This window comes from Diceros bicornis, chromosome 9 (genome assembly GCF_020826845.1).
Source record: "Diceros bicornis minor isolate mBicDic1 chromosome 9, mDicBic1.mat.cur, whole genome shotgun sequence".
Lineage (NCBI taxonomy): Eukaryota > Metazoa > Chordata > Mammalia > Perissodactyla > Rhinocerotidae > Diceros > Diceros bicornis.
Genome location: NC_080748.1, coordinates 14301360 through 14323261, shown reverse-complemented (window position 1 = coordinate 14323261; position 21902 = coordinate 14301360). Strand labels below are relative to the sequence as shown.

The 21902-nt window shown below is 37.6% G+C and overlaps 1 long non-coding RNA gene across 1 annotated transcript in view; it reads right to left on the bottom strand.

Moving 5' to 3' along the window:
• Positions 1–12818: 12818 nt before the first annotated feature.
• The window catches only part of LOC131409928 (uncharacterized), a 43630-nt gene continuing 34546 nt past the window's right edge, over positions 12819–21902 (bottom strand). Inside the window, exons 7-8 of the long non-coding RNA XR_009221081.1 lie at positions 17190–17268; positions 12819–13123 (exon numbers count right to left, since the gene is read on the bottom strand). This is a non-coding gene — a long non-coding RNA (uncharacterized LOC131409928). The remainder of the gene's footprint in view (positions 13124–17189; positions 17269–21902) is intronic.

The window sequence follows — 21902 nt, the reverse complement described above, 5'->3', positions numbered from 1 at the left end:
GCTAAGCCCAATGTCAGAGAGAAAAAGGACTATAGAGTTATAGGACAAGGGTGTATATACAGTGAGATCACTATTGGAGACCATCAATGTAACGAATATCCTAAATATTGGCTCATATTTATGTAGCAATTGAGCTAAACTGTGTAAGAGAGTAATTGAGATATCCATCAAGGTCTTCACAGAAGAAACTTGAGGCCTAGCCAGTTTCTGTGGGTAGTGGGAAAGGCCATATAGGTAGTTAACGTAGAGATATTTTATCTTGCTCCTATGTTACCTCCCCATGATCTGGCCTTCCTGATTGTCTGCAAAATGTGGTTCCCATAGATGAAGTTAACTCCAATGTCCCTAAAGCTGCTTAGCTTAGTAAAGAAAATGGTAAACCCAAGAAGGTTTCACAGTTTGTTCTTTTCAATATTTCTAGTAGTAAACAAGTAACAGTGGAGGCCCACCAGTATCCCCACCCCACCCTGTGCAAAGATACGTTCTTTCTAGGAAAAGAGGATGGTGTGTAGGTTCTTTATGATCTATATGTTGTCCCATCCAAACTCTTTATTAGGACAAAAATTCCATAAAGGTTATGATATGTCAATGATATTATCCTTAATTTCTGTCTGATGCAGGTTTTTCCAAATTTGCATGTTTCACTGTAGTTATTTTTATTGTTGAGATATAATTTACATATAATGCACAGATCTTTAGTGCTCAGTTCAATGAGTTCTAAGAAAAGTTCACATTGTTGTAAGTACTATCCAAAATCAATACACAGAACTTTTCCATTATCCAAGAATATCCCCTTGTGCCTCCTTCCATGTAATCTTTCTCTCATGCCAAGGCAAAAACGTTTTGACTTCTATCACCAGAAATTATTTTACCTCTTCTTAGAAGTCGTACAAATGAAATTAGGCTTCCCTTCAGCCCTCAGCATAATGCTTTTGAGATTTATCCATGTCATTGCATGTATCATTAGTTTGTTCCTTTTTGTGGCTGAGTAGTATTCCAGTGTTTGAATACACCACAATTTGTTTACCTATTTTCTTGTTGATGACATTTGATTTGTTTCCAGTTTCAGGCTGTTATGAATAAGGCTGAGACAAATATTTCCAAGTTAGCCTACTTGCTTCTGTTGAATTTCTAAGGAACAATTGCTTATAATTCAGCTCTGGAGGATTCTTTCAGTCTTTAAAAAAAAAAAAATGGAATAAAAGTGTTCAAAATGCCTTAGCATTGACCTTAATTTTGAAACATTGCTACTATCAATTTCAAAAGTAGGACCTAGTGACTATTTTTTTTTAATTTATTTTCCCCCCAAAGCCCCAGTAGATAATTGTATGTCATAGCTGCACATCCTTCTAGTTGCTGTATGTGGGACTCGGCCTCAGCATGGCCGGAGAAGCGGTGCATCGGTGCGCCCCTGGGATCTGAACCTGGGCTGCCAGCAGTGGAGCGCGCGCACTTAACCGCCAAGCCACGGGGCCCCCAGACCTAGTGACTATTAAAAGTGGAAAATGTGTTTCTAGAAAAAAGTAGTATTTACTCAATAAGCATATAAGCAATAACAATCTGAAGGGAGATCTCTATGGCATAATATATGTCTCTGTCCTTGATTATGTCAGGGATGGGGTCTCTCCCCAGTTCAACATTTTAGAAATAAAAACAAAGCACTCTTATTTATCATCTCTATAAATGATATGAAGCTGTGGATAAAGGATCAGATAGCTAACATGGTGGGTAACAGAATCAAATTTGGAACAATATATATAATAGTAGGAAAAAATCTGCCAAAGGGGTTTGTAGAGGTGTTTCCAGAATCGGGTAGGAACTGAAACTTGATCAATAGTTCCCAAACTGACTGTAAGGATTGAAATAACCTAGCTGGAGAAATAACCTGGGAGAGGTAGAATAATGTAAGGAAAATGATGTTTTAAAAATTAAAAATTACTATATCCTGCTATAATCATGGGGATTATGATTCAGTAGGTTAAGGATGGGGCTAAGAATCAACATTTTTAAGAAGTATCCCAGGCAATATTGAGATATTTGTTTGAATGAGAATTTATGAATTTATGACTCTGAATTGGATGCCTTCTAACGCCCCTTCTAAACTGAAGGTATTATATTTCTATTAATAGTTTGAATGCCTTCTGATGTCCTTGAATTATGCTGGAGTCTGATGTTATCTTAGGTATGCCAACAGGAATTTACAATGATGTGATAATACTTCTTTCAAAAGACAAGGGAACAACATAAGGACACAGGCAAGGATTAGGAAGATTAAAGGAGACGTGCGGATAGAGGACATAAGACCGAGAGGGGACGATGATACAATAATTCTCCTGAGCTTAGCTTCTGCTTTTATAAATTCTCAAAGTTTCTCAATGCAGAAAATGTGAGTGAATTTCTTGTCATTGTTTGAAAAATGGATAGGCATTTCCCTTGTGTTAAGCAGATGTAAATAGAGTGAAGTATAGAATCCGCGCCAGCAACCCAAGCTATAAAAATGTAATTGCTCCCAAATTGAGATAAATTATCAATTCTTAGTTTAATAGTGGTTCAGAATTAAAGGTCATTAATCAGCACGTTTGGCACAGGCAGAAGTATGGAGCAATAATAATAGGTTTTTAAAAATAGAGAATCAAAACATTAGTTATCCTTTTTTAATTACCCACTGTGAGATAGGTCTTGTGCTGGGCACTTTACTTATTTCGTCTCCATTCTTTACTAAGTAGTCCTGTAAAGTCCTAAAAAATCTAGAATATTAATAGACAGAGTAATGTGGTAGAAAGAAACCTGGAAACAGGATTTTAGTCCAAACTGTGCCACTAATTGGGTGATCTCTGTTGTATATAACTACTTAGCTCTCTGAATTTAAGGTCTGCAAAATGCAAAGTAACTTCGAGCGTTTTAACAGAATATTAATGAAGACCACCTAGGCCATGCAGCTGCAACAAACAACCCTGTTATCTCAGTGCCTTACACAATAAAAATTTTTCACTCATACAGAGTCTACCATGGGTCCGGCTGACTCTCCATATTAGCTTTTCTCCAAACAGTGATTCAGTCATCCAAGCTGCTTTGATCCTCTGGTTCCACCATTTTATCATGAGGAAGAGAGACCCAGGGAATCTCCAGGGGCTTTTCACTGCCTCTAACCATAAATGACACCTCATTTCTACTCACCTGTCATTGAGTAGAACAAGTCACACAGCCCCCACCTAACTGCAAGGTAGCTGGAAAATAGTCTTCTATATGTCTAAAAAGTAAAGAACTAGGTTTTGGTGAGCCCTAGTAAGGGCTCTTCTCTTTAAGTGCTCGAATTGCATCTTCTATTTAAGTGCATGAACATATATAGACTGAAGATACTTGGTTAAGACCATTTGACTCCAACATTTTATAAATGAGTAAGGGTAATTTCCCAGGTTCTTTTTATTGATCACTTCTGATGAGCATTTATTTTTGTAACATTATAATAGTAATAACAATTATTATTATTATTACAACAACCAATTTTAATTGAGATCATAATAATAACAATAACATTTATGAGCACTTATTTTGTGTACACATTGAGGCTAAGTGCTTTAAACAGATTAAATTTTTTTAATCTCACAACTCTATGAAGTACGTATTTTTGTAATTCTCATTTCACAGCTTAAGAATAAAAATAAAAGCAAACACTTAAAAAGGCTTAGGTTAAGTAATGTATGCATATTTAAATCATTAATATATGGCCAAGCCAGACTTAACTATGTCTGACCTCAAAGCTCATGTTCATAACCAAGTCATACTTTGTTTTGTTAACAAACAAGGAAACTGAGGCTCATAGAAGCATGTGTCCTGATTAAGGTCACTCACCCTGAAGTGGGTTGTGAAGCTAGAACGCATGTACCCTTTGGAATTGGAATATTTATTCTACATTTCATCTATGCCTGAGTCACTTAAGGTAAAACAGAGTGACGCTGAGAATAGCCTCTAAAGCAGAAGTCTGTCTGTTATGTTCACTTACATTCACTTTGGCTGCCAAGGAAGACCTTGGCCATGACTCTTGGATCTACAGTCTTGCCCAGATTTCTTTTCTTCAGTTTTTTTCTTTAACCATGCCTACTGTATTGAAGCACACAAAGAGTCCATTCAAGGGCACATCTCTTTTGACTATCGCACTAAAGAATCTTAGAGTACAAATCTCCTAATTTTAAAAATTACAGAACCTATTCTCTTGGTCAAGGAGTTTCTCCTTGAGGAGGAACGGTATGATACCAGTCAGTAAGTGTTTGTTGAGATGAATGAATGAGAATTATTGAGTTAATTGCTAGAACATGGATTAACCTCAAAAACATCCTAGTGAAAGAGACCTCATGCAAAAGACTACATATTGTATGATTCCATTATATGAAATGTCTATAAAATGCAAGTCTTTAGAGACAAAAAGTAGATTAGTTGTTGTCTAGAAAGGAGGATGAGATCAGGGATTGACTGAAAATAGGCACAAGAGATCTCTCTCGAGTGATGGCAATGCTCTAAAACTAGATTGTGCTGGTAGTTGTACAACTCTATAAATTTACTAAAAATCATTGAATTGTATACTTAAATTGAGTGAATTTTACAGCATGTAAATTGTACATCAATAAAGTTGTTTAAAGAAAGAACATATTCCGGGCCGGCCCCGTGGTGTAGTCGTTAAGTGCGCACACTCCGTTGCTGGCGGCTGGGGTTCAGATCCCGGGCACGCGCCAATGCACTGCTTGTCAGGCCATGCTGTGGCAGCATCCCACATAAAGTAGAGGAAGATGGGCACAGATGTTAGCCCAGGGCCAGTCTACCTCAGCAAAAAGAGGAGGATTGGCATGGATATTAGCTCAGAGCTGATCTTCCTCACAAAAAAAAAAAAAAAAAGAACATATTCCATTCATTAACCAAGAACAGGACACCACGAAGTAGAAACAATAGCAATAAGAAAGAACTCTTAGAAAGTAAACATGATTTTGAAAATAATTATTAAAAATGTAATAGAAGTTAGAAATTGAAGTCAAGGCAATTTCCTAGAATATGGAACTGAAAGACTGAAACATAAAAGATAAAAGAACGTAATTCAGGAATTATGACATCTGACCAACAGGTGTTCCAGATGGAGAGGGAAATAAAAAACAGACAGGGGAAATTTTAAAATAAATAAGAGCAAAAGTTTTACCAGGGCTGAAAAGAAGCACAAGTCCTTCATATTTTAAGAGTCTACAGAGACCCAAGAAGAAGGAATAAAAAAACAAACAACTCTCTAGACATATTGCCATGAACTTTCAAAATACTAAGGGAGAGGCCTTAAAATTTCCACAATGTAAAACACAGAAAATGAGAGTCAGACAAGCATTGGCTGTCTAATCAAAAACAATATATTCCATTAGACAATGGAGTAACGGCATTTAAGTTCTGAGAGAAAATTATTTCAAACATAGATTATTGTACCTATCCAAATTTTCAATGAAGGTAAGCCAAACAAAAGCATTTTTAGCTATTAAAGGGCACAGAACATTACCTCCCATACATCCTTTCTGAGAAGAACAAGGGTAGAGAGAAGGGAAGTCATGGGATATAAGAAATAATGAAGTTTACTGAGGCACTCAATGAAAATGTTTCCCAGCATGATAGTTATACAGAATATCTAGCCAGTAACTTGTTCTAATTAAAATAGGAAGCCTGGGACTCTAAGAAGAAAAGGGAATAGGATGGATTCTAAGCAATATACAATGACTGCAGAGCTATAAGTAAAAAATGGTGAAAACAAAAATATGTTTCTACTCTCAACAAGAGGGAGGTAAGATAATTAAAACAGCTAAAAAAGCTATAAAACTGTATATAAGAAAGTCATGTCCAAATACATTGCAAAGTAAACTACAGCATAATTTTGAACAATAGAGGTATAAGGAAAGAAAATCCACTAGCTTGGATGCTTTGAATTGACTCTTTTTCAGCGACACAGCAGACAGAACATTGCACCATAGAGAATGAAATATAATCCTTGCACTCTATTTTGCATATAATTATACTTTTGTAAATATTATTTATTGTTTTTCAACTTTATTGAATTGATAACTTTATTGAGAGATATTTCATTGAAAAAATCTTTAGACCTTAAATGTAGTTACGAAACAGACTATAAACCTCATTAACCTTGACATAAAAGGAAAAGTGTACAGAAAAGGAGGAAGGGAGTCTTACTAATTTCCTCTTTGAAAGCTGAGATATAATATCTAAAGTTGGTGCAACAAGAAATAGAAGTTTAAACATGACGCTTAAAGTTACAAAGACAAGCAAAAGAACTAAAATAATATCTATCAAAAATTGGAACAAGGAGATAGAAACTTCGTAAAGTTATGGAAGTAAATCCTCATCTTGCACAGTGACGAGTTATACGTCAAACATGAAATCAGGAAATAATGATATAAAAATATTATTTAGAATATAAGGAGGTAATTACCCCAACAAAAATTGTTAAAAGTGTTTGTCTTGATTCAATGTGATCCCAATTGAAATCCCAGCAAGTTATTTTGCGGATATTGACAAACTGATTCTAAAGTTCATAGGAAGAAGCAAAAGACCCAGTGTAGCCAACACAATATTGAAAATGAGCAAAGTTGGAGGACTGATACTACCCAACTTCAAGACTTACTATAGAGCTACAGTAATGAAGACAATATGTTACTGGTGAAAGAATAGATCGATAGATCAATGGACACAATAGAGAGCCCAGAAATAAACCCACATAAACATATTCAATTGATTTTTGACAAAGGAGAAAAGTCAATACAAAGGAGCAAACATACATAGTCTTTTCAAAACATGGTGCTGTAACAACTGGACATCCACATGCAAAAAAATAAATCCAGACACAGACCTTACACTCTTCACAAAAATTAACTCAAACTGGATCATAAACCTAAATGCAAAAGGCAAAACTATAAGACTCCTAGAAGATAACATAGGAGAAAACCTAGATGAGTTTGAGTATGGCAATGACTTTTTAGACACAACACCAAAGGCACAATCCATAAAAGAAATAATTGATATGCTGGACTTCATGAAAATTTAAAACTTCTGTTCTGCAGAAGACAATGTCAAGAGAATGAGAACACAAGACAGAGTGGCAGAAATATTTGCAAAAGACACATCAGATAAAGGACTGTTATCCAAAATATACAAAGAATCCTTAAAACTCAATAGTAAGTAAACAAAAAATCCGATTAAAAAATGGGCCAAAAACCTTAACAGACACCTCACCAAAGTAGATATTACAGATGGCAAATAAGCATAGAAAAAGATGCAGCACATCATATGTCATCAGGGAAATGCAAGTTAAGACAACAACGAGACCCCACTACACACCTATTAGAATGGCCAAAATCCAGAACATTGACACCACCAAATGCTGGTGAGGATGTGGAGCAACAGGAACTCTGATTCGTTGCTGGTGGGAAAGCAAAATGGTACAGCCAGTTTGGAAGATGGTTTGGTGGTTTCTTACAGAACTAATACTCTTACCATACAACTCAGCAATCACACTCCTTGGAATTTACCCAAGGGAGTTGAAAATTTATGTCCACACAAAAACCTGCATATGGATGTTTACAGCAGCTTTATTCATAATTTGCCAAAACTTGAAAGCAACCAAGTTGTCCTTCAGTAAGTGAATGGATAAATAACCCGTGGTACATCCAGACAGTGAAATATTAGTACTAAAAAGAAATGAGCTACCAAGCCATGAAAAGACATGGAGGAAATTGAAATGCATGTTACTAAATGAAAGAAGCCAATCTGAAAAGGCTATATGTCATATGATTTCAACTATACGACATTCTGAAAAAGGCAAAACTATGGAGAAAATAAAAAGATCAGCGGATGCCAGGGGTGAGGGGATGGATGGTGGGAAGGGGAGCGGACAAATAGGTGGAGCATAGATGATTTTTAGGGGAGTGAAAATATTCTATATGATACCATAATGATGGACACATGTCATGATACATTTGTCCAAACTCACAGAATGTACAACACTAAGAATGAACTTTAACGTAAACTATGATCTTGGGTGATTATGATGTGTCAATGTAGGTTCATCAATTATAATAAATGTACCATTCCGGTGGGGAGGCTAAACATGGGTGAAGGCAGAGTGTATACGGGAAATCTCTGTACCTTCTCAATTTTGCTATGAAACTAAAACTTCTCTAAAAAAATAAAATCCTAAAAAAACAGTTTTTTTTTAAAGTACTTGTCTTTGGGAACTGGAACTAGGGCTAGGACTGAGGAAGGGCTTATAATTCTTTAATTCCTGCATTCATTCAATGGAACCTTATTGAGTACCAACTATGTGCCAAACCTCATTATTATTTTATTTTAACATTGTGCATGTATTACATTAAGAAACCTTAAAAATTGGAAAAGTGAAATAAAATAAAAAATGGAAATAAATGACAACTATAATTTAGCATTTGCCATATGAAAACCTTTTCTATGACTGGAAATTTTGAAAAAATTCGTGTTTATGTAGTTGTATAATGTATAACTTTGATTCTAGCTGAATTACTACTTAAATTGCCTTTGTCCCTAACAACCAGAAAAACTCAAATTGGAGCATTCATTTTCACCCATACTTCTTGCTACTTCTCACTTTCATTGTTCATTTAGCACTTGCAACTAATCAAGTATTTCTGAAACTCAGAGCCTAAATCAAGAGAGAAAAGTCTTATTGTATAGACAGAATTGGGTATTGATTGATTATCTATACAAACACTTACTTCTAAAAATAATTTAAGGAATTTTACAACTCCAAAATGAGATTGTCAAACAAAAGAGAGAGGGAGCAGAAATCATTATCTAGAAGAAGCAATTTTTAAAATACCAATAGAACAGAACCCTGTTAAGGCATGCTTGTTGCAATGCAGCCTCTGATAGGCCGCAGGTCAAATCAAGCTTTTTGAACTACGGCTACTTGCAGAACGGATCTGTGCAACATGCTTTATATATACAGCCAGGACATGCACTGGCAGGAAAACATTTTCACTGGTATGCATTGAGAAAGAAGTTTGGGGAATCCTCCCATAATGAAGATGGGTCAGATCCTCCCACAGGCTTCCTTATGCCCCACCCTTCCCAATCCCTTCCATTTTTACATAGAGAAGTTCCAAACAGGGCATAAGATACTGTGACAATATACAGTTCCGCACTACAGAGTTCTCCCCCTGTAGCAGTTAATAAAATGAACCGTATCTCTATATAGGCTGCTTATGCAGTTTTTCTCAGCTGTTTCCTTGGAAGAACTGAACTGCAGCCTAGCCTTTCACAACTTTCGCTCTGCTGTAAAAATTATCATCTCCGACTCACACTCCTCTGTACTTCTACTCTGTAAACCATCATTCAATAAAAACCCAAATTGTCTCCCAAATCCCCACCATGACCCTTCTTCCCAATCTAATGAGCACCTAATGTTTACTTTATTCTTTTCTTGGTCTTCGTGTAGCTAGAGAAAAAAATGTGAAGTTCTATTTGTAGGAAGTCCACAAGGATATGAAAATCAAAGTCCAAATAAGAAAGCTTTGTTTAGACCAGAGACGGAGGCATCGTATTGATTGTAAAAAGCATGAAGAGTTCACTTTTTGCAATAGGGTTGTATTATACTGTTTATTTCAACGGTTTTGGAGAAAACATTCTACGCTGCTACATAACCAGTGCAGGGGAATCTGCAATTACCATATGGAAAAAATAGCCTAAATTAAGGTTAGATGATGTGAATATCTGAGCCATTAACAGAAATCAATTAGCTTCCTCTCTTAATGAGCAGAATTTTTCAAGAAGTTTCCTCCTGTAAAGCCACGGATGGAAGCAGAATGTAACTGCATTGTGATAAACGCAACTAGCTATTCCCGTGGTAGAACAGGGTTAAAGACGTTGAAAAATGAATTTCTGTCGATGCTATGCTGAAGGTAGTTCACAGGGAAACAGGAGCTACTAAACTTTGGTGGTGAAGAGTCCTGGCTGACACCAAGTTGCCTAGGATTGAATCCCCACTCCCTCTGCTTTCTGTGCACTTGGGCTTCAATTTCCTGCTGTGTAATATGGGGCATAATAATTACACCTCTGCACAGGCGGCTGTGAGGAATAGAGGAATTCACAAACATGGAGTGCCTGGCACCTCGTAAGCATTTATTAAACATTAGCTATAATAATAATTATTACTTTATTGCATTTCACCTAGGATGCAAAATAATTAACTGAGAAGAGATTGCTGCAGGCGCTGAGTTGTAACTGGGTGGGCACAGTAAATCTTATTTTGTTAGCTGTTGCAAAATAGAAAGATAAGCAAGTATTTTAAAAAACCAATATGTTGATTTTTATTGCCATGTTTCTCCTGCATTCATGGTATCCAAATCTGGAAGACCACACAGGTAGAATAGGAGGACTTACGTGAGAGTCAAGAGTACCTCTCACCTGCTCATGTTGAAAATGGCTGATTTGGGGGTTAGTGTGTTATTTTACAATGACCTAATCTAATACGTGACCTCAGAGTCAAGGTATATGCAGTAGTGGGGTGAAGCCAGCCTGTATCAATTGTTCAATAGTCAAGAATTTTGCAAACTGGTTGTTAAACCATTGATAGCTTGAAATCAACCATGGTGGGAGTATTTATACCACAGAAATCAGTAAATGCTACAAATTGGGGTCTTGTTTTTCTCCCCAGAGAGCCAGTTTACCAGTGTACAGCCAATGTACCAGTGTACAGAACACTGAGTACATGTGTTCTGTACAACAAGCGGAAGGAAATCAGGGCACTTCAAAGGCAGTGGCTTGTTCTTTCCAAAGTGTGTTTCCATCTTATGTAATTAATCTTTCCACCAATGTTATGACAGTGGCAGAGTACTCATTATTATTATTATTATTCTTATTTTACATATTTGCAAACTGAAACAATGATGCATAGTCATTAATAATCCAAAGTAATGCCTATCAGGGTGGAACCAGGGCTAAAACCCAAGTTTCCTGACTTACCACATTCATTCTATCCCAGTTTTGAGATACAGCATCATAGGATTTTATTTTTGGCAATTTGGGTCTTCCCATTAATTTTAAGAGATGCTACAATATTTTCTAAACAAACAAAAAAGAGAAATAATTTGAATTAAATAATCCACATATCACTTTGTTGAGAAGTTAGGGGTGGTGAGAAGAAAGTTGGAGACATGGTAAATATTTCCTACAGATGTAAATATTTCTTTTGTCAACATTAGAGGAACCCTATGTTGGTTGCCTTTGGGTGTAGAAAGAGGACATCAAAGAAATGGAACATGTACATTTTTGCCTGAGGAAGACTTTATTATAATCAGGAATCCTGAACAGATATATGAAATGCTTAAGAATGTTTACAAAGCAAAATAACAACAAACAAAACACAATTTTGTTCAAATTGGGAACCTAAGTGCTAGGGGTTGATCAAAGGAGGCCTCCTGGAGAGAGGGAATTTTGAGGCATGTTTCAGGAGGTGTCAGCTAAACCTGAACTGCTGCGGAGGACAGGAGAGGATACAATCCCTGGTGTGCCAGGATGGCTAAGCAAGGACTTCCCTCTCCAGAGTACCTCCAGCCTCCTGGACATGGCTCTAGATAATGGCACCTCCTCTAGGGATGGGGAGAGGAAATTCAAACCAGACAATTTTATTACACCTTTTCCAGACTGGTAAAGAACAGAGGTTGAAAATCAATAACAAAACAGATTGAAGCGTGGGATTTTCATTTTCCTTTCCACCACTTTCCTTAGTCACTTTTGACATTCCAGTGGATAAATCACTGTATCAGGTGTGGGAATACCTGAGAAAATTTTCCTATCGTTCTCTTTAAAGCTCCATGACGTAATGTTGTACCACAGTTAACAAAAAACCTAGCAAATACCCAAACTCTTAATCCTAATGTATAGGGTATGGTTATTTGCATCACAAAAAAGCTCTTCATTTTACAAAAGGATTCACCATTGTTTTATTAATTCATTTTTTCAACAGACATTCGTTAGGTACCAACTATATATCAGGCACTGTAGACACAAAACTGAATAAAACAGGATCCACCGCTCTCGCCGATCTCAGAGTATACCGGAGGAGCTCAAGGTGTTCGGCATAATTACAGTCCCACTCGATTGTTTTAACAGAACTGCAAACCCTTCAGGAATACAGAGATCAGGACAGTTAGCTGTTGCAGATATTGGGCAAGTTTACAAAAAGAAGGTGACGCTTCAAGTGGAAATGAATGTGTTCACTAGACAAAAAGGGAGAGCTTTTCTAAAGGATGACAAAATAGAAAAGTAAGCAAGTTATTTTAAAAATCAATGTGTTGCCACGGTTGCCACTGCATTCATGGTGTTCCAGTCTAGAAGACCAGTTAGATATAATAACCGAAGGGCTTATGTGAGTTTAGGAGTAATCCTCACTTTATATCATAGGAGCAAAAACTTTGTTGTTATAATTGGAGCAGGGAAATTGAAGTTTCTGGAGACAGAGAGATTAGGTATAGGCAATAGGAAATCACTGGACATTTTTAGCAAGAGCAGGAGTGGCATGCTCTGATTTGTAATTTTTTTAAAAAAGAACATTTTAGAGATGATATAGAGGGTGGATTGAAAGGTAGAATTCTTTAAATAGAAGCTCCCTTATTACATTTACAATATGATTGTTTTCATGAAAGTTCTGCTTGCACAGAGCAAGCCCTTAACCCAGGGCCTGTAGCAAGCAGGGCACACCTCTGCTGGGGCAGGTGCAGTCCAATAAAGCACAGGTGTTCTTCGTGTTTTAATGCCCTGTGCCTCCATTTTTCAGTGGCGCAAAGCAGTTCTGCTTAGAGCAGCTTTAAACCTGATGAACTAGGATTGGTCTTGCTCCACCCACATCATAAATATTTTCAAAGTATCAAAACAATGCCTCCAAACGACTCAGGTGTGTAAGTCCCTGTCATTTATCTTCCATTTCCCCACCAAAAGTCTCTACAGGTTCTTTGAAACCTTAAGGTGACTTGCCTTTTCCTTTGCTTTGAGATGCTGCCGTGAATCCAGTACTCTCTGGGCTCTCTGCAAAGCTGGGGCGGGATTCACTTCATTCCTTACGATAAACAAAGGAAAGCTTATAAGGAAATTTCTCAAAATGAGGGCAACAATACATATGACAGGCCCTGAGTATTTTTCCAAGGAATTTCTAAAGTGGGTTTAGAGTTTGCTTCCGATGGCTAGCGTCCTGCTGAGTTAATGATTTTCAAATATAGAAGACATAAAATAATCAAACAAAATTGCTTCTGAAGATACTGTGAAGGACTGATGAAAGCCGTGACTGCTCAGGTTAGCTCTCTGGAACACTTGCTGCGACAGACAGGGATCCTGGCACGCAGCTTCCTCCTTGTGTTTTAAATCATCTTAATTCGGAAATCATCTTTTGGCACTTATGACCCCAATTCTACTCTGCCAGCATAGCAGATTACTATTCTCTTTTTCCTTTTTTGCTTTTAAAAGAGGTGAGAGACTTTAGAAAACTCAGTCTCAAACTTCTTGAACCAAAGAATCCAGGAAAATGATGCCCTGCCTGCCATTTACAAGTAACCAGGTAGGTCGTATTTCAGGTCAGAGAGCCTGAAAATCGATTAACCCTACTTCTTCTTTCTTCTTTTATCTGTTGTTGACAGATTCTTGTATGTTCTTAGCCAAGGAGGAGGGGAAGAGTGTCTGGCAATGGCAAATTACCCAGGATTCACTCAGACTGTAAACTACTGAAAAATTTTCAGCTGTTGGCTTTTAAAAAAATATATTATCTGTATGGCTGCTTGCATTCATAATTTCATTTCAGTCACAGTTTTATTTATCACAGCTCAATTGACTTTAGGCTGTGACTAATTCCTTTAAGACCCAAAGGCTACTAGGCCTTTGTTGCATAGGCACGCAAGAGGTTCTACCTAGAAGCTTGGTGAGTGGCTTTGAAAATTGTCAGTCAGTGATGTTGGGGGGTGGTGGGAAGGCAGTGGCCTGGTCTACAGAACTGTCCAAATACTTGTCTTAAAACACCACTTCAGTCCTTCTTATTGGATCAAGACTAAATTTTCTACCTTCGGATCCAATCCCTTCAGTTTACAGGCCTCACTTGATCCCTCCAAGCTTCTATCTTGCTCTACCCTGGTGCCAACTTTCTCATTAGCTGGTGACCTATGGTTTGCCTATTCCTTTATTATTCTTGGCCCATATTTTGTATCTTTGCTTTTGTTTCTCATCTCCAACCTAGGATACTCTCTTAAGTTCTCTCTATTAAACAAAACGCTCAAATTCCTTCAAGACTCAGAGTTTGAAAGCTCACCTTACCAAACTTACCCCATTCCTCAAAAATACTTTGGTACGCTGTTAATACTCTAAATCCTTCGTCATGCATTTTTTGCCATTTCATTCATAAATCACAGGACCGGAGAGCTGGAAGTCCCTGGAAGGGACTCTAGGGATCTTACAGAAGGGAATGGTGAGGCCCAGAGAGATTAAGAAAATTTCCCATTGACACAAAACAGTAGAGTGAAGACTGACACTCCTGAAGACAGCCTTGCGGCCCAGTGATATCATGAAATGACTTCACAATCATCAAAGGATGATTTATTTACGTTCATTACAGCTTCAGAGCTGAATCCTAATCTCAGAAAACAAGTATTGCAGGTAATTCTTGTGTGACATCTTCCAGTTCTGCAGCATAGGTATGCTCAGAGCATCGCCTTATGCACTCACTCCAAGAGCAGGGAGCACGTGTCATACTTTGGAGATTTTCTTTGGTTGTTTTGTATAGATTAAGGTTTCCTCTTCCACTTTCCCATAGCAACCATTTACTTTCTCAAAGCAAATATTTACCATTTTTGTAACTGAATTGGACTGTAATCATTATCATATTATAATGATGATGATAATAATCATATAGTGATCATATTATAACAGTGATCTTATATTTGGACTGTAAAATCATGAAGGCAGGGATGGGGGTTGCTTTGGATCATTGTATCTGAGTGTCTGGCACAATGCCTGGAACACAGCAGGTACTCAAGAAATGTTGAATGAATGAATGAATAGTAATGCCTTTTTCCAGCTTAAATGTAAAGTCTACAGGACAAGAACTTATTCTTTTAGTTTAAAGCAAGTCAATTAAAGCCAATTTAACGTTTTAAATAAAATATACTAGAACAGGAGTCACAAATTTAAATGCCTCTAGATATAAGCAGGGAACACAAAGGAGCAAAGCCAGGCTGGGTGTGAGGAATACAACACAACTGTGCAAGCACGGTGACAAGAAGATGATACTGATGATGGTGAGGAAGGCGGCAAAGGAAAAACACACAGGCCTCATCCAAACAGACCGGTTGTTGCCATGTAGGAATGGAAACCCAGTGTCACCAGGCCTTCTGATTTTCCTAGAGAGGCTGAAATCCAGATTTTAATATAAAATATCACAATCTTAAAATACTGGTAGTTAGTTCCTTTTTAAAAGAAAAACACTGTGTGGACAAAACAAATCTTTCTGTGGGCAGCTCAGAGGCTACTAGCTCCCAGACTTCTGGTCTAGAATCTAAAGAACATGTCTAGGCAGGTCTGTACAGGTAATGGAACCTAGTTTATCGCTCATGGGACCGCCTCTGGTAGGTAGCATCATTGTGCCTCCCGACAGGGTGCCACCATGAGAGCCAGATGGGCCAAGCCCTTTATTCTGATCAGGACCTACTGGGACCAAGAAGAGATAGCACAGATGTGTCCTGCTGGCAGGCTCTGCAGCTTCAGAAGCCAGTAACTGGCTTGACATTTTTAAAATAGGAAAAGCAAGAAGACTTATGCACTCTAAATCGACCATGAAATGTTCTCTGAGCAAAATTACCGCCAAGCCTATCTGAAATGTCTTCCCAAAGAAATCAGACGGGGGAGGACTGGGATGAGGAAAGCTACTTTTCTTAAACTTACAGATTCTACTTTGCCTACATATTGGAGACAATTCTTAAAATAGTAGCACGTAATTTGTTTGAGAGCTTTCGTATATAATACAGAAGAGCATGTGCGTGAGAAAGGGCTTTTTCATAACTATGATTTAGCTTAGAACATGCAATATATCACCTATTTCTTATACACCAGGCCATGCCCTCAGAAGTCAAAACCATCAGTTTTCAACTAGAAAACGTTAGTCAAATCTCTTACTTGTATGGGTACCCATATTTTTTTAAAAAATCAAAACAACCAAAAAAAAACCCAAGCAGCTAACACACACACACACACACACACCCGAGCTATGTGAATAGAATTTTTTGTTAAAAGCAGAATTTCATCAAACTGCCTTGCAAGTGTGCCCATAGGCCTAGAATCACCTTCATTCTATTGCAAGTTGGCTGATCAGCCCAGTGTGAAATGGAGAACGCTGGCTGTCAGAAGTAGGATCCTATGGAAGGGAACTTGGAAACAATCTCATGTTCAGCTGGTGGTGCAGCATGCTGATGTCACCCACTCAACAACCCTTTGAACTCCTGCTGTGTGCTGCCAAGGCACTGTGTGGACACCGAGACTCATCTCTCACCCTAGCCCTGCCCCCAAGTGCTCAGAGACACTCATTTTCAAGATTAGGCACTTAAGGTACACTGCTTCTCAGGGTGAAAAACGTCACCATTTCAAACATATTAATGCTGTCTCTGATCCCATTTGGGTATCATTTGACAAACGAAACATGTGCAGTCTCAGCACAAACACAGGGAACAACCACTTTTGATAAAACAGCTGAGCTGGGACCCCGTCTCTCGGTTTCTCTCCCCTGGCTGGGTGTTTTCTGCTATTCCTCCTAGCCTCTCTGCTTTAGCCACCAACAGCAGCCATTTGTTTCCCAGCAGGCCCAGTTCCAATATTTGAGTTAGCTGGGGACACAGAGCATTAAACTAGAAAGAATTCTCCAAACTTGAGTCAGATATACTGGTTCCACATTACTTTATGCAAGTCACTTAACCTTTCTTGGACTCGATTTCCGTACTGTAAAATGAAGCAGATAATATCTGCCCTTCCAAGCTCAGAAGACTATAATCAGAATCACAGAAGTTTACCCAACATGCGAAGTCAAACTACATATACAACTTATCCAAATAGAAATAAACCTCCTTCCCTGAGAATTCCGTATCAGTACTTACCTGGTTTTGCTCACTCCAAGATCTGAATTGTTGATTGTAAGGTGGGGGATCCAAATCTAACTGTAGAGTGCAGGGCATTCTTTAAGATGATAAAAATAACAAAAAACATATTATTGAAAATGACCAAATTTGCTCTGGAGTGAAAGTATATACTATTTACCATTTGTAATTATATACAAAGAACTGGGTTCTGATGTCACTCTCTAACTTACTCCTACTAAGGAATGGGTGATGACCTTAACTAGTAGGGCTAAAAGATGATTTCTGGTCCACTCTGGTCCTTATGTCTGAAGTTAGAAACTTAGACATCATCTCTCACTCCCAGTAACCAGTCCCGTCAATTCTGCCTCCTATTATCTCTTGAATCAGTGAACTACTGTCCACCACCCTAGTCTGATCTTCATGTCTCATTTGGATTATTGCAACAACCTCCACACAGATTTCCCTGCTCTAGGCTTTCTCCTCTCCAATTCATCCACCACAAAATCACTCTAGTTCTCTTTCTAAGAGACAAATTTGACCAGGCCACAGCCCTGCTCAAAACCCTTCAATGACTTTCCATTGCCTGTAGTTGTAAGACACAATTCCCTACCTGGCTTTCAAAGCCATCCAGACTCTCACATCTGCCCAGCTCTCCTGCCTCCTTTGCTGTTTATCATCTTATACGTGCAGCCATATTCCCTCTTGCCTTGAGGCCTTCCCACGTGCTAGTCTCTCAGCCTGTAATGCCATTTTTTCCCCAACCCAGATTGACACCTCCACATGACTGGGAAAAATCCTATTCATCCCTCAGGTCCAGCTTAAATTTCACTTCTTCAAAGGGACATTACTGAACCCCTAAAATAGGTGAGAGTGCCCTCTACTTTCCCTGTAATAACAGTGGTTATGAAGTACTGTGTAATGTCTGTTCTCCCACCAGAATCTAAGCTCCATGAAGATGGGGTCCACTTTATATAGCACTATATCCCCCATGCCTAGCACAGTGAGGAGCACACAGTAGAATCTCAACATTTACTGGTAGAGTTGGTGAGTGACCAAGCGAGTTAATATCCCATGCCATTATTTTCCCCCCACTAGGGTGCCTGGTGTGTGCTATGATACCTGGCTGTTTTTTCAGAGCTTTTATTTGCAATCACACATAGTTCTTAATTTTGCTTATGCTCAATAGTCTTTAAGTACCAACTTTCTCCACCGGTTTCCACTGATAACTATACTCTGCTTCCCAACTGGCACTGTGAAATATTAGTATTCAGCTACAAAACAAGGAGGTGGATATACATCTACTCATATTGAAAATCTCTAAGCCATTTGAGTGAATAAAGCAAGTTAAAAAAAATACTTACACTGAATTACACTATATAGTTCTATAGGGCAGTTTTAAGAAATTTGTAGGCTGTAGACAAACAAATTTTGAAGGCACTGCTCCACCTAATTTGGGATGTATTTCTCCAATTAAATATAAGTTTTTGTTGCAAAACTTAGAAAGAATTTTTCTGATTTTGCTTTTGAAAAGATTTTGTTACAAGTAATTAATTTGCAATTAGCTCTGATTTTTCAACAATTATCGTTCATACTTGGGAACATTGAAGTGAGCAAAATCTAATCTACCTATTGTTTTCAAATGTAATGACTTGTTAATGAATACTAAACTTGGCAATATTAAATTTGGTAGAATTTTAAACATTATTTTTCAATTGTGTAGTTTTTACATTTTAGAGGCAATAAAAAATTTTAGGACTTAAATATTTTAAAGGCCCCTGAAAAGCATGTAGGCGTTTGTCATTATGCTTATAGTGCCCAATGGATGAAATGGTTATGTGGCTATAGATACAGATATAGATATGGACATAGATATAGATATAGATATAGATATAGATGGAAATGCACAGAAGAAATAAAAAGTCTTGAATTATATAAAATGAACTGATGACAGTGGTTTACTCTAGGAAAGGAATCAGGATCAGAAGTGGAAGGTTGAGGAAGACTAGCTTAATTCATAATGTTTGAATTTTTCACAAAGAGAATATATTCTATATTACTTTAAAAATACAATTTGAAAGGAGATAATATTATTTTTTTAATTAAATATAAAGAGAAGACTGGAGTGGGAGATCTCATAGATACTAAGGATTTTCAAATAGATATGGGTATTCATTAATGATGAGAATATTTCTAAGTCAATTTTTTGCCAGACTGTAACATATTTAGATAGATGAAATAGTGTTGATTTTATACAAAACAAACAAAAAAATCTCCAACATAATTGTCCAAGAACTTCACTGCAGTGTCTGACTCTATCTAGTCTCTTGGAATGGATAATTCAATACATAACTTTTGTAATAAGTCTTCCCCATTGCTAATACCTGATTTTATAGCTTCTGGATATTCACAATGGAAAAAGAATTTGATTTGTAACTTCTGGTATTAAAATAACGACACTTCAGAGGAAAAAATAAGCAGATTATGTCTCATTAATAATGTTACTTTGCAGTAGTCGAGTTTTACCTCAGCATTTATTCCAAGACCTGAGTTAGTTGCAAAGGCTTTTCTAAGGACACTAAACCCAAGAAGATGTTATCACAGAGGAAGATGTGGGAATTTCATGTAACATGACCCCCATTTTTTCAATATATAGTTTAATAATTACTTTTGCTGACATTTTCAAGCTGATATGGGATATTTAAATATAAGCACAAAAAGTGCTTTCCTGACCAAGGAACCACACGACTCATCTGTCAGTTGTCATGCTGTGGCAGCTCAGATGCTGAAAGCTACGCCACCAGTATTTCAACTGGTGGACAAGTTTCAGTGGAGCTTCCAGACTAAGACAGACTAAGAAAAAGGACCTGGCCACCCACTTCCCGAAAAATTGGCCATGAAAACCTTATGAATAGCAGCAGAGCATTGTGTGATGTAGCGCTAGAAGGTGAGAAGATGGCACAAAAAGACAGGGGGCAGGGTTCCGGCCTCTTGTACACAGAGTCACTAGCAGTTGGAATTGCCTCGAAGGCACTAACAACAAATAAAAAGCGCATGTTTGTTTTAATACATTCAGGAATATTCTGCTTTCACCCATTCAGACAAGACAGTATTATTTTAGTGTCAGAGTTTTTATACAGTCTAAGCCAGTAAAAAAGTATTTCTCTAATAATCTGGCTACCACATGATTGTTCTCCTGCATTATTTAACTAATTATAAAAAGTAATTTTCGAAATTTTTTTCGTAATAGTCTTTTGTCCATAAATTTCCTTTGTGTTTAGACAATATTTTCAAATCCAAAATCTGAATTGACCATGATGAACACAAGGACACTGTTCCATTTTTTAGCGTGGGGAAATTTATTTATTATTTTTTTTATTTCCAAAGTAAAGTCTCAAGAAAATGTTAATTGATTCCTTTTGGCAATACTTGAGAACTTGTAAAAATATTCTAAAAATATAAGGTAGCAAGTAACGTTAAAGAAAAAAAAAAGAGTTGGAAACTATGAAAGCCTAATTGTCCAAAATGACGTATGATGGAAGAAGAATAGAGAGGCCAGACACAGGAACAAGGAAATACGTCAAACCAACGGGAACAAAATCATCAAAACGCCATAACATTCAAAAAGTGGCAAACAGTAAGAAATTAAGGCATCAGTGATAAAAAATAAGAGTGAGAACAGTGGATATAAAATGGAACAGTAAAGAGGAAAATTGAAGAAAATTAACAAATTACAGTTTGTAGTGGATTGTGGCACTTAAATAAGGAAAAGTAAAATCAACAAGAAATCCGTTTTTAAATACTGATTCTATGAATTCTGTACCCTGAACCAAATGCTACGAAAGACCATTCAGCTAAAATTATTAAGTGGAAAATTACCTTCTTTCCAATAGGAAGCTGGGTCATCCAATTGAAGAACTTGGTTCCATTTTGACATTGTATCAGTATTTGAGGTAACACAGAAAAGCAGATCAAAGTTGAGATAAATTCTGAGCCATCCCAGACATCCTGGGCAGATGTTCTGGGCCTGAGTTGAGCCAAAAGCATCTGGATGTTGTTGTTCTTTGGGTTTTGGTTTGGCAGAGCCAGGTATTTTGTGACCTTAGATCTGCTTCTCTGATCCATAGTGTTAATGATATTCCAATTTCCCTCCTTTGTTTTAGACTGACTAAAATGCCCATGCTTCATTTTGAGTGGGTCTTAACATATAACACCTGGAGAGAAACATAACACTGAACCCAAACACTGAAGCCACATATGGAGGGCCACTCAGAGCCCTGAGGAGCCTGGCAACTGAGGCATGTTCCAGGTCTTCCCAGGCACGGAGGCATTACTACTTCAAAATCCCAGAAAGCAGTAAACTCTCTCCATATTTTCTAATTTGTGGTGTGGAGGAGAAGACAGATTTTGGAGGAAACAAAAATGTTTTCCAGCTCCTGATACAAAAATATTAATGAAGTTCCAACCTCAGCATCTGTCATTCGGGGAACAAGGAAACCACTCCACACCTGTGGAAGTCTTGGGACATGGCCCAGCACCTGGGGCCTGAGCGCGCTGCATCAACACTCTCAGGAAGGGAGTCAGCAAAACTCAAAGCTGTTGTCACTTTCCAACTACCCCACACCAAATCCAAGTTTGAAAATGAAACTCGACACTGCTGGTTTCTGCTCAAAAGGGTTGTTTTAACTTATAGAAGTTCCAGTATATCAAAACTATTCTGACTATAACACTGAG